The sequence below is a fragment of the Solanum pennellii genome, chromosome 2 (assembly GCF_001406875.1).
Source record: "Solanum pennellii chromosome 2, SPENNV200".
NCBI lineage: Eukaryota > Viridiplantae > Streptophyta > Magnoliopsida > Solanales > Solanaceae > Solanum > Solanum pennellii.
Window position 1 is genome coordinate 35547139 of NC_028638.1, and position 11527 is coordinate 35558665.

The 11527-nt window shown below is 32.3% G+C and overlaps 1 pseudogene; it reads left to right on the forward strand.

The window, feature by feature from the left end:
• Positions 1–1683, forward strand: part of LOC107010533 — a 2178-nt pseudogene extending 495 nt beyond the window's left edge.
• Positions 1684–11527: the final 9844 nt, after the last annotated feature.

Genomic DNA, 11527 nt, shown 5'->3' on the forward strand with positions numbered 1-11527 from the left:
TGAAAGTGAATTTAATTCCTTAGGAGAGCATGCATCTCATTTTACGTGAAGGGTTATATATATTTTCTACTCTTCGCAGGTGCCTTCCCTAGAGCACAACAACAAGGTGATCGGAGAGAGTTTGGTTCTGGTTAAATATGTTGATTGTAACTTTGAAGGACCATCATTCATGCCGGATGTAAGATGTGAAATTTCAGTATGATCCTTTTTTTGTAGGAAAATCTTACGATGTAAATTGATAAAAAAAAATATTGGCCAACTAATGCAGGACCAGGAAAAGCGAAAATTTGCTGAAGAATTGATAGCTTATAGTGACACTACATTCGTCCCAGAAGTATACAAATCTTTCGCAAAAGATGCACGGAAATTGGCTGGTGATAATTGAGCATTTGTTTGTTGAAACTCATCATGTTTTGTTTGTTAAATGTTTCTTATGTAAGTTAACGGTTTTAACACTTGTACAAGGTGCACAATTTGATTACCTAGAAAAAGCTCTCCACAAATTCGACGATGGGCCTTTCTTCCTTGGTCAATTCAGTCAGGTCATTACTATCTTTCATTTTCTTTTACTCTCCAATAATGTTCCATGTGAGATGGTAGCATTTTCCAAAAACATACTCAACAAGTAGTACAAAGTAGTGTGGTTGTACTTTTTTCCAAGAATTTCAAACTTCATAGAAGTTTTTGCTGATATGAAAACTCGGTTGTGCTAGGTTGACATAATATATGCTCCATTTATGGAAATGTTCCATGTTTTTATGCCAGAGGGTTTAACTATGACATCACAACCGGGAGGCCTAAGCTAGCCAAGTGGATTGAGGTATGACTTATATTCGATTTGGAGTGTAAAGTATGATTAATATATTTATATTATATAAGAAATTTTATTATTCTTAAGATTAATTTATTTATATTAGATGTTGTATACTAGAATGTTCATCACAATAGAAAAGGGTCCATGACTTTCCGTTGGAAAACATAGAGACTAAGGCTTGTTAAAATTGCATGTCTTTCCTTTGGTGATAGCGAAAACTTCAAGGCTAGTTGGTTGGTTCATTTTTCATGTATAATTTATGTGCATTATAATGAAGGTAAGCCTTGAAAAAACAATAAAGTTGTCTTTGTGTTTCTTGTAAGTCTTGCGCAGACTCTTCTCTTCCGATGCACCCATGTACATATTTTAAGAGTCTGATCAACATAACATGTTACATATATAAGTTCAAGCCGTGGAATCAACCACCGGTATTTTTATTACGGTGTCTTCATACATTACACTCCTTTGGTGTGCAGTATTATCCTAATTCTGCAGCGCTTAAGTGGGATGCTTCCTGCATCATTGTTCTATTTTATTTGTGCTGAATTAATCATCTCATAGGAAATGAACAATCTTGACGGATACAAGCAAACAAAAGTCTTGGAACAAGAGAAAATGGTTGAGTACTACAAGAATCGCTTTCTGCCGGTACCCACTTTGCAAACAATAAAGCAAACAATAAATACATTTATTTATTTTTCTTTTTTGGTTTGAGAACCGTACATATAGTTACTGACATTTCACTATATATGTGTTTCTTTTTATACAGAAAGCTTGAAACTTCAAAAATGCATTGTCAATCTCAGATGAAAGTTACATGGGCTAGGACTTTGGTATGAAATATGTTATGGAGTTCTATAATAATATGCACCAGCAATAATTTGCTCTATGTTTTTTTATCGTTAGTATTTGGAATTGTATTTCCCTTGTAGTACCTAGAGAGACTTGTACTTTTATTTTTATCATATATGTAACAATCATGCTGCTGTGAGTTTAATTTCTATAAAAATGGTGTTTTATAATGTTTTTATTTATATTAAATATGTTTTTATGGTCTCATAAACTGTATATATTTTTTCTAATATATTTTACTAAACTATAAAAGGGAGCTTCAAGTATGCAAACAGGTAGTAGGTCAACATGTTGGTTTGATCACTTTAAGGGTGTTTTTGAAAATTTTTGTGGTTCTTTCATTTTGATTTGTTTATTTTATTTTATAGTCTTTTATATATTTAAAAAAGAATTCATAAAAAGAGTTTTATATAGGAGAAACATTTTTTGATAATATTAGACTCCAACTCCATATCTTTAAAAAATTATACGGCCTCATCTGCTAAATAGAAGTACTAGGTGGAGCTTTCGGAGTGACTTTCACTCCATGTAGAGTTCCTTAGAAAGAATGAGTACTTACCAAAGCCAAAAAAACCCACTGCTACAATGATGAAAAGATGTGGTGACAGAGGATCCGCCTATCGATGGCCTCGTAATGTATAATATCACAAAATGGTTAGCAACATGAGATGCAAACCATTTGCATCATCTTTGTAATCGAATCCGATGAAAATTCCATCTTTATCATCATCTTTCTCAAAAAGTTCCACTCCACTTTATCATATGCTTTGCTAATATCAATTTTCAAAGTAACAAATCTTGGCTTTCCATGTGTTTTTCCTTTTAAATGGTGATTGAACTCAAATGAGATAATGACATTACAAAGAATAAATATTCTAAGAATAAATGCACTTTGGGCTTTATCAACACAATTCTCCAAGAAATATTTAATACGATTGGCCAACATCTTGCAAACTATATGATCAGTAATAATACATACAGAAATCGGTCTTAGATCATAAACGAGCTCGTGTTACTTCTTTTTTGGAATCAAAATATTTTTTGTGAAAATTATTTCCTGTAATGACTCCATTGTTATTGATAAAACTGAGTATCACATTCATTACATATTTACCATTTATAGCCCAAAACTCTGATAAAAACTCAAATTCATCCCATATGGACCTGACGCCTTATCTAAATGCATTGAGAAGACAACTTCCTTTACCTCATCAATAGTGAAAAGTCGATTCAAGGATGCATTCCGATATGCTGTAATCTTCCCCTCAATCCTATCAAGAATTTTGTTCATGTATCCTTACTCAAGAATGTATAATGATTCAAAAAGCTATAAATCATGCCCTCTAAAACACTATTCCAACCATTGTTTTCTCTTGTACTAAGATTAGCAAATCCGAAATAATAAAAGATGAAAAAAATAGAAGAACTATCCAAGTTCTCAGAACTCATTGAGTGTCCTTAAGAAATTTAATCCTCTCAAGTCCCCCAGGTTGTCGATTAATTCCTCGCAAGATAAAAATGATTAAAAATTAAACAAGTAGTGGTACCTCAAACTTCAATAATTTCAACAAACTCAAAATGACAGCAACAGATCACATACACAGACATGATCGCTCAATTTTGTTTTGTTAGAAAGGTATGCAAGAAAATGTAAGAATTCAATGTAGAAAAATGAGTGAAAGTCACTCTAATTATAGACAACAAAAGGTAAAGGTCACAAACCCTTGGAAAAGATACAACCTTTCACTTAGATCACAAGCCTTCGACAAAGTCACAACCCTTTTGGAGAGTCAGAACCCTTCATTTCATGTTCACACCTTTCCAACCCATGTATCTCCCACATGAATAGGGAATGATTGCATCTGGATAAGTCAGGATTGATTGCATCAAGATAAATGGGTTTCCATCGTGAACATATATCGGATATACTCGATCAATCGATAGATTTGATATCTTTGAGCCGTCGAGCTTTGGTGTATACATAGACAATATAAGTCACACACTCAAACCTTGAACTATTTTTGGTTCTGATTGTTTTTTTTCATTTCAGCCATGAACATGTCTTGGTTTATAAGTGAGTAGAGAACTGATGTTATCAGATTCTCCTTTAAGCAGCTTACACTTCACACATACATGTGTGATTTATAAATGTGATATATCCTAGATACACTATTTTACATACCCTGTATAAAACTTAGAAACCATTAAAAAGTGGTAATGGCTTATTCTTGTTACTTAACATTGTCATATCATAAGAATGGACCATAAAAATGTTTCTATAATGTTGGACCATCATTAATGACTATATTTGATCTCCTAGAACCTAGATCATTGGATCTCCTGTATTCTAGGTTGGCTTATAGGCACAATGACTTGTCCTCGGCCAAAGTCTCATTCCTTGGACAATCTATCAACTCCCTTTATATTTAAGCCTTCTCTAAGTGGATCCGACTCATTATCCTATAACTTTACATAAAAAACTTGAAAAATCATTTGGAGATTAGTTCTCTCAAGATATAACGTATAAGTCATATATGACAAGACATTCCGTTATATATCATGTTTCATGCTCTATCAATTGCAAATTAACTCTCACATTGTATGCATATTGGAGCTAAAGGTTTGGACTATAATTCTTTCAAGAATTATTCGAGTTATTCAACTTCTTCTACATCGTTATTTAGAGCGATCAACTAAGATTTCATACTAGAAGGAGCAACACGTTTCTGTTGGGATGATTTCCAAGAAACTACTCATCTACCAAGAGTAAGTATATGTCCACTCGATTACTTTACTTCATTTGACCTGGTTATTCAATTTCAATATCAGTATTCTTCCAACACTGTTGAATATTAGTAATATTGCAAAGTAATAGTTTTAATTTTAAATACTCCAAAACTATTTTCGTTGTCACATTTATTAGAGTCTTATCAATATTAAAATCCAAATACTTGAACTTGTCATGTACCTTTTCAAACACATCAATAACTTCAATGTTTTTATATCGAAGCTACTCTTGTATATGCTTAGTAGCATTTATGTCATAAATTTGTCTTTTGATGATCAACATGTCATAAACATAAATTCAAACAATTACCTTGGGACTTGGAGTGTCTTTAATGTAAAAACATTTATCACATTCATTGATCTTGAGTTCATTTGCCATAATAGTTTGATCAAACTTTAGATGTCATAATTTGGGCATTTGTTTTTAGTCCAAAAAAGTGTCTTAAAAAGTTTATTGACTTTTTCTTTATCACCAGGAACCACAATGCCCTCGGGTTGTTCCGGTATAGACTTTCTATTACCAGGAATCACAAAGCCCTCGGGTTGTAACATGTAAATTTCTTCCTCAAGTTCTCCATTTTTTAAGAAGTTTCACATCCACTTTGCACAATTTGAAGTCCGTATACTGCAACTTGCAAAATTAACATCTAAATTGATGTAATCTTAATTAGTGACTATTTTGTGTCAAAATATTCAAGGCTTTATTATTGTATATAGCCTATGATAACAAGTCTTGCTTTGCATTTTTCAATAGCTTTATCAACTTTCATTTCCTTTTGTAGATCCAATTTGAACGCACAGGTTTATTTCCCGGAGATCAACAAACTCTCATGTATGATTGCTCAAGATTGAACCAATCTTACTGTTGACAACCTATTCCGAAAAAGAATGAGTTCATAGAGAACATAACTTCTTTAAATTGAGGAGACTCGTTTTCGAGAAAAATGTTACAAAATCAATCTCGAACGAAGTAATTTGTCAATTGACATTTACAACACCTCTGAATCTCTTTATTAAGTACAACCACCTTTGGTTCTTTCCAAGATTGTTTAGACCCCTTCACTTGACTATCCGATAGTTTAGACTTATGAACCATATATCAACATTCTTTACTATTTGTAGCATATCCAATGAATATACAATCCATAGTCTTAAGTCTTATTTTGACTCATTTGGGAATAGTTCCGTCGTTTTCATATCTCATATAGAATAGACTGTATTGGAAATTGCTAGATCACTATCTTTCAAGAGTTAATTCTTGTATATACTTTAAGGGTCAACAAAAAATTATCTATCATGCTACAACAAAACCTGAACAAAATTGACTTTTTGGTGCTCCCTTTCTTACCAAACAAAATTTTTTGTTTGTTACTCCTTTTACTAACAAACAAAAAAATATTCCCTCATTCTTAACAAACAAACCTTTTTGTTCTCTTTTGCTGTAAAGATAGCGCCCCCACAAATTTTGTGGTAAATCTTTATATAAATGTATGACATTCAATATTTTATTCAAAGTTCCATTTTTTGTGTCACTAATTTCTTTAGATTGAGGTGAGTATGTGGAATAATTTTATGGATGATTCGATTTTCAAGATATATTTCTGCAAAAGAAGAATCATATTCACCACATATACCACTTCTAACATGGTAATCTTGTTAGCCAACTTATTTTCAACTTCAATTTTATATTGCCTATGTGTTTGAAATGATTCGTCCTTACCATTTAGCAAATAAACATAACGATATCTAGTGCAATTGCCAATAAACTTTATGAATGCTTTTTCCAATCAAGTGATGGTGTTGACTTCATATCATAAATGTCAGTGTGAATCAAATTAAGGAATTAAAATTCCTTTCAAAGTAATTATACATATGCTTAACATACATCGATTCAACACATACTTGACATTTTGATTTATTCCATTAAAAGTTGGCTGAAACTTCTAATTCGATCAATTTTTTTCAATGTTTTGTAATTGACATGTTCCAAGGATTTATGTCCAAAACAGTTTCATTCAAGAAAGTAATAAAAAATAGAAATACTAAGTTTGAAAAGACCTTTTGTCAGGTAAATGTTTTCCATATTTATTTTGTTCTTTACATTTTATAACTTTATCAAATACACACATATTTTTAGAGTCAATACCTTGTCATATGTTCTTTTTAGAAGGATCTTTCTATAAAATTCAATTTTCTATAGATTAACCATGACCATAGACTCATCGATCCAATAAGGGGCTTATCACCCAAATGATATTGTTAAAACACAATAAGATTTGTTGGTATTATGAGTGAATAGTTTGTCCAATACTACTTTATTTAGTAGAAGTTACAGTTTTTGTTATGAATGAAATATGAAGTTACCAAAAAAAAACTTTTAACTAGTGTTCATGCCTATAAAAAAGATTATTTTAATAGACATATATTTTCATGAAAAATCTTAATCTTTTTAATGACATTTTTTCATCAAAGAGTATAATTCCTTTGAACGTGTAATATAACTTTGTGGTTTTATACTAGTCATATCATATACTATTAAAGAAAGACTCATATAATCTTTTAAATTTAATAACTTGTACTTTCAAATTTAAATTAGCTCCCTCCCCCCTCCCCCAACACATTTAAAATATGTTTTCAAAATTATTTTTTTAGTATGTGAAATTATTTTTCATATGTTTTTCCTATACTTTCAAATTGTGCACCATCAAAATACACATTAGAAACACGAAACTTTCTTTTGGAGATTTAATCCATAGAAACCACCCATAGCAAGTACAAAAACCACTAATGTCTTTCTCCTCCTCTAAACATAATACATATTATTAGTAATAAATATATATTCTGAGATCATCACATAATGCCCATATATCCTAACATTTATGAAATAAATCTAATAACTTATAAAGAATATTAAAAAATAACAATCAAGGTAAATAAATATAAAACATGATTTTCCCCCATAGAATCATATTCTATTTGTCAACAATGATTCAGACAATGATTTTCCCAATTTTCATCATATTCAAATTTTCCTTAAAAGGCATTGAATCTCAATGAGAAACTAAACTAATATTCAATTATTGTTAGAAGACAACATATGTTCATTTACTTCTTCTCATAGTTATATAAAACAAATAATATATGGAAAAATAAATAAAAATGGAAGTGCGGATCTTACCCTATATGCATAAAAGAACATTTCAAATTCAAAAGAAAACTAAAGTAGTTAAATGCTTTAGTGCACTTGGGAAGAAAATAAAAATAATCTTACTTATCGAAGGTAAACAGACTACAGAAAATATGTTCAAACGCACTAGAGTTGTACTAATTCATCCCAGATCTCTTTTATCCTATGATAAAATAATTCTCTTTTTCTTCTCCCTTTTTCCAACAAAAAGAACCAAAAAAAATAAAAGTAATTTCCTTACCACATAAAATACCATCAGTAATAAATTTCTTAAGCATGTTATCTCCTCTATTCAGATTAGCAAACAAAAAATAATAAAAGTTGAACAGAAAATAACAACCATGATCAGTAGTTATCAACAACCACTAAAGATTATTCAGTGTATTAAGACTGTCATTAAACATCAAGGGCAATCAACAACCAATAAGCACCATCAGTAAACTCTAGTAAGCATTGAACACTATTATTTACTTCTTTCATCTTCTAAGGAAACAAAGAAACACATTATTTTCTTCTTTCTTCTTTAAGGAAATATGTATGTTTTTCTCTTTTAAACTAATAAAAGTAAAAAATATTTTATTTCTAAACTGTAAAAAATGTTAATAGTCCTTTTCTTTTACGAGCTCGATCAACTAATTAGGTTAAGTAGGGAAAATAAATTTATAAGCGGAGGATTTTGATTGTCATATTTTATTTGTAAAGGTCAAGCCCGAAGCCTACAGCCTGGACGTAGTTGACACTCGTAGACCATTACTGGCACCCAAACGGACCCTTGGCCTGGCTTACCAAACTCAGCGGAAGACTACACTCAACTTAAACAAGAATAGAACATGTTCAAAGTGAAAAATTTATATAAATAATCTGGCAAAATTGCAATTAAGTCTCAACAAGTAAAATAGACTCCAAACAAAACTACTAACTATATATGAAGCCTCTAAACTAACTAAGATTGATGTTGGGACATACCCTAGAACATCCTAAAAACTAAACTAGTAAATCAAATGAAAAGGATTTCCTCCAAAATGCAAGAAGGATCACCACTGACTTTGGAGCTCAATCTGAATCAGCGAAGCGTTCGTGCTAATCATGATTACCTACGTCTGCATTACTAAATGATGCAGGCAAACTGACATCAGTACATTGAATGTACGAGTATGCGTGTTGGAATACTAACTACAGCTAAAAATCTTAGAATGGAGTATGGATGAACTTACCTTGGCTCTACTCAACTCATAAAATAACAAGTCAATTATAAAACAATAAGGACGTATGTTATATATATATATATATATATATATATGAAAAACTGATAAAACAGTGTAAGTCTCAGTTCATTAAAGATATAACAATAATAAACTCAACTTTACTAATATATGAATGTAATATAATTTCTGTGAGAGATTCCCTAAGAGAAAACCACCACTATCAGCCTAAGCGGTGATACATCGTCTTACCCACGCTGCTACAATTGTCTATACTTTGCCGTCATATAGGACATCCTATACATAGTGGATCCACTGGCTAACTAACGTGATCATCTAAAAAGTATGACACATTATTACCATGATGGCTACATGGTGTACATGGGGACTTGAGTTATCTGAACTCTAATCCCACATCGGTACTCAATAATACTTCCAAAATGTGCTTTTGTTCATGTTTTTAATAAAACTCCTTTCCTTTGGGTTGAGATAATTTACTGAACACTTTAGATTTAAAGCTCCTTTTGGAATCAATGTTCCCCTCTTTAGTTCAAAACTCTTTTGGAACTTCTTAGTTTTGTTTTTCACTTAAATGTAAAACCTTTATCAACCTTTAGGGAATACTTAGTCCCCCTTATAACATAGAGAGATGAACTCAACTCTTGCTTTTTACTTAATTTGAAACTTTAACTCTTAGGGAATACTTACTTCCCTCATGGCTTTGGGAATTTAACTCAAGTCTTTACTCTCTTTTTTGACTTGTATCTTCAGACTTAAAACAAAGTTAAAATGATTGTTTTAAAACTCATTGAAAACTTTGAGAAGTTATTGTGGGTTGCTTCTCAACCTTTAAACTAAACCCTTAACTTCCTTGACTTTGATCTTAACTTTCCTTGAATTGAATTATGGATTCAAGGATCACGATCTCATGCTTTTGAATGATTTCATAATGTTTAGATGTACTTTAGAGTGGTTGAATCAACTAAGAATGATAAGCACAACACATAGGAACTAATACGAAGAGATAGTAAATGAACAGGGTCTCCATGGGGTCGTGGCGCTTTGAGAGGCACCAAGGCCTATCGGACAGATCCTGTTCTGGGGCGCTCTGAGAGGCTCGGTGCACCATGGCTTGTCAGGCAGAGGCTTCCCTGAGGTGCTCTGGCAGGCGCAGCGCTCCAAAAGTTATCTGACGGGACTTTTGACTTTTTTTTTCTCCGTTTTCATCTCTAAACCTCCTAAGCATCCATGGATCCCACCCCAAACACTTAGGATCCCTAAATACATCATTAACCAATAGATTAGACCCAAAAGCAGTCTGGAAACATGAACCAAAACTACTAGAGGTCAACTACAATTCCACCAACAAGAACTTCACAACTTTTCATCAAGAACTTCAAGATTTTCATTCAAATAACTCTAAATTTATGAATTGAATCAATTTGGAGTTTGAGTGAAAGAAACCGACAATGAATGATCTCACATACCTTGATAGGGATCACCCCCGACGAAATTATCGCGACGATCTTTGCGTTCTTGGACGATTCTTGGTCTTCCAATTCTTTTCTCTTTTTCTTCCTAGCCCTAAGAATTCTAAATTTTATGAAATTGATTTAGGACATGTTTTTACCCCTAATATAACCTTAAAACGAATTAGGAAATACTAGGGTGGAAAGAAAACTTTGCTCTTGCTAAAATCCAGATTGGACTTTCCTCTGTCCAACAACCCAACTTCTGAATGTCATATCTCCTTCATACAATCTCAGAATTTCACTAAGCTAAGGGTAGTAACATCATTTCGGCACTCAACAAACAAAAGCAAATAATAACATGCTTATACATAGCCTTATAAAGTACTAAGGAGAGAAATTGTTACCTTGATCTGCATTCTATCTGTATTCAAAGAGATATGGATATGTATTTTTCATATCTTCCTCAGCTTCCCAAGTAGCGTCTTCAATGAATTGGTTCCTCCAAAAGAACTTGACTGAATCAACTTCCTTTATCCTCAACTTAAAAACTTGACGATCCAAAATCTAAACAGGAACCTCTTCGTTGCGTAGGTTATCCTGAATGTCAACATTCTCCATGGGTACTAGCAATGAAGGATCATCCAAACACTTCTTCAACATAGAAATATGGAATATCGGATGAACCGCTTCTAGCTCTTGGGGCGGTTCCAAGTCATAAGTTACATTTTTTACTCTCTTGGAGATTCTATAAGGTACAATGTACCAGGGACTAAGTTTTCCCTTCTTAAAAAACCTCATAACTTCATTTATGGGTGAAACCTTAAGATACACCCAATCGTCTACCTCAAACTCTAATGTTCTTCTCCTAATGTCTGTGTAGAACTTTTCGCGACTTTGTGCAGTCTTCAACCTTTCTAGAATCACTTTCAACTTCTCTATATTTGGTCCTATAACCATTCTTCACCAATTTCGAACCACCCAATAGGAAATTTGCATCTTCTCCTATAAAGAGTTTCACATGGAGCCATTTGGATGCTCGAATGTTAACTATTGTTGTAAGCGAACTCAATGAGAGTTATGTGATCAACCCAATTTCCCTTGAAGTCGATCACACAAGCCCTTAACATATCTTCTAAGGTCTAGATATCCATTAACAAACCTCTCTTGAAGGATTTCCAGAGTTGTGCAGTAAATTGTGCACCTTTATATGAAA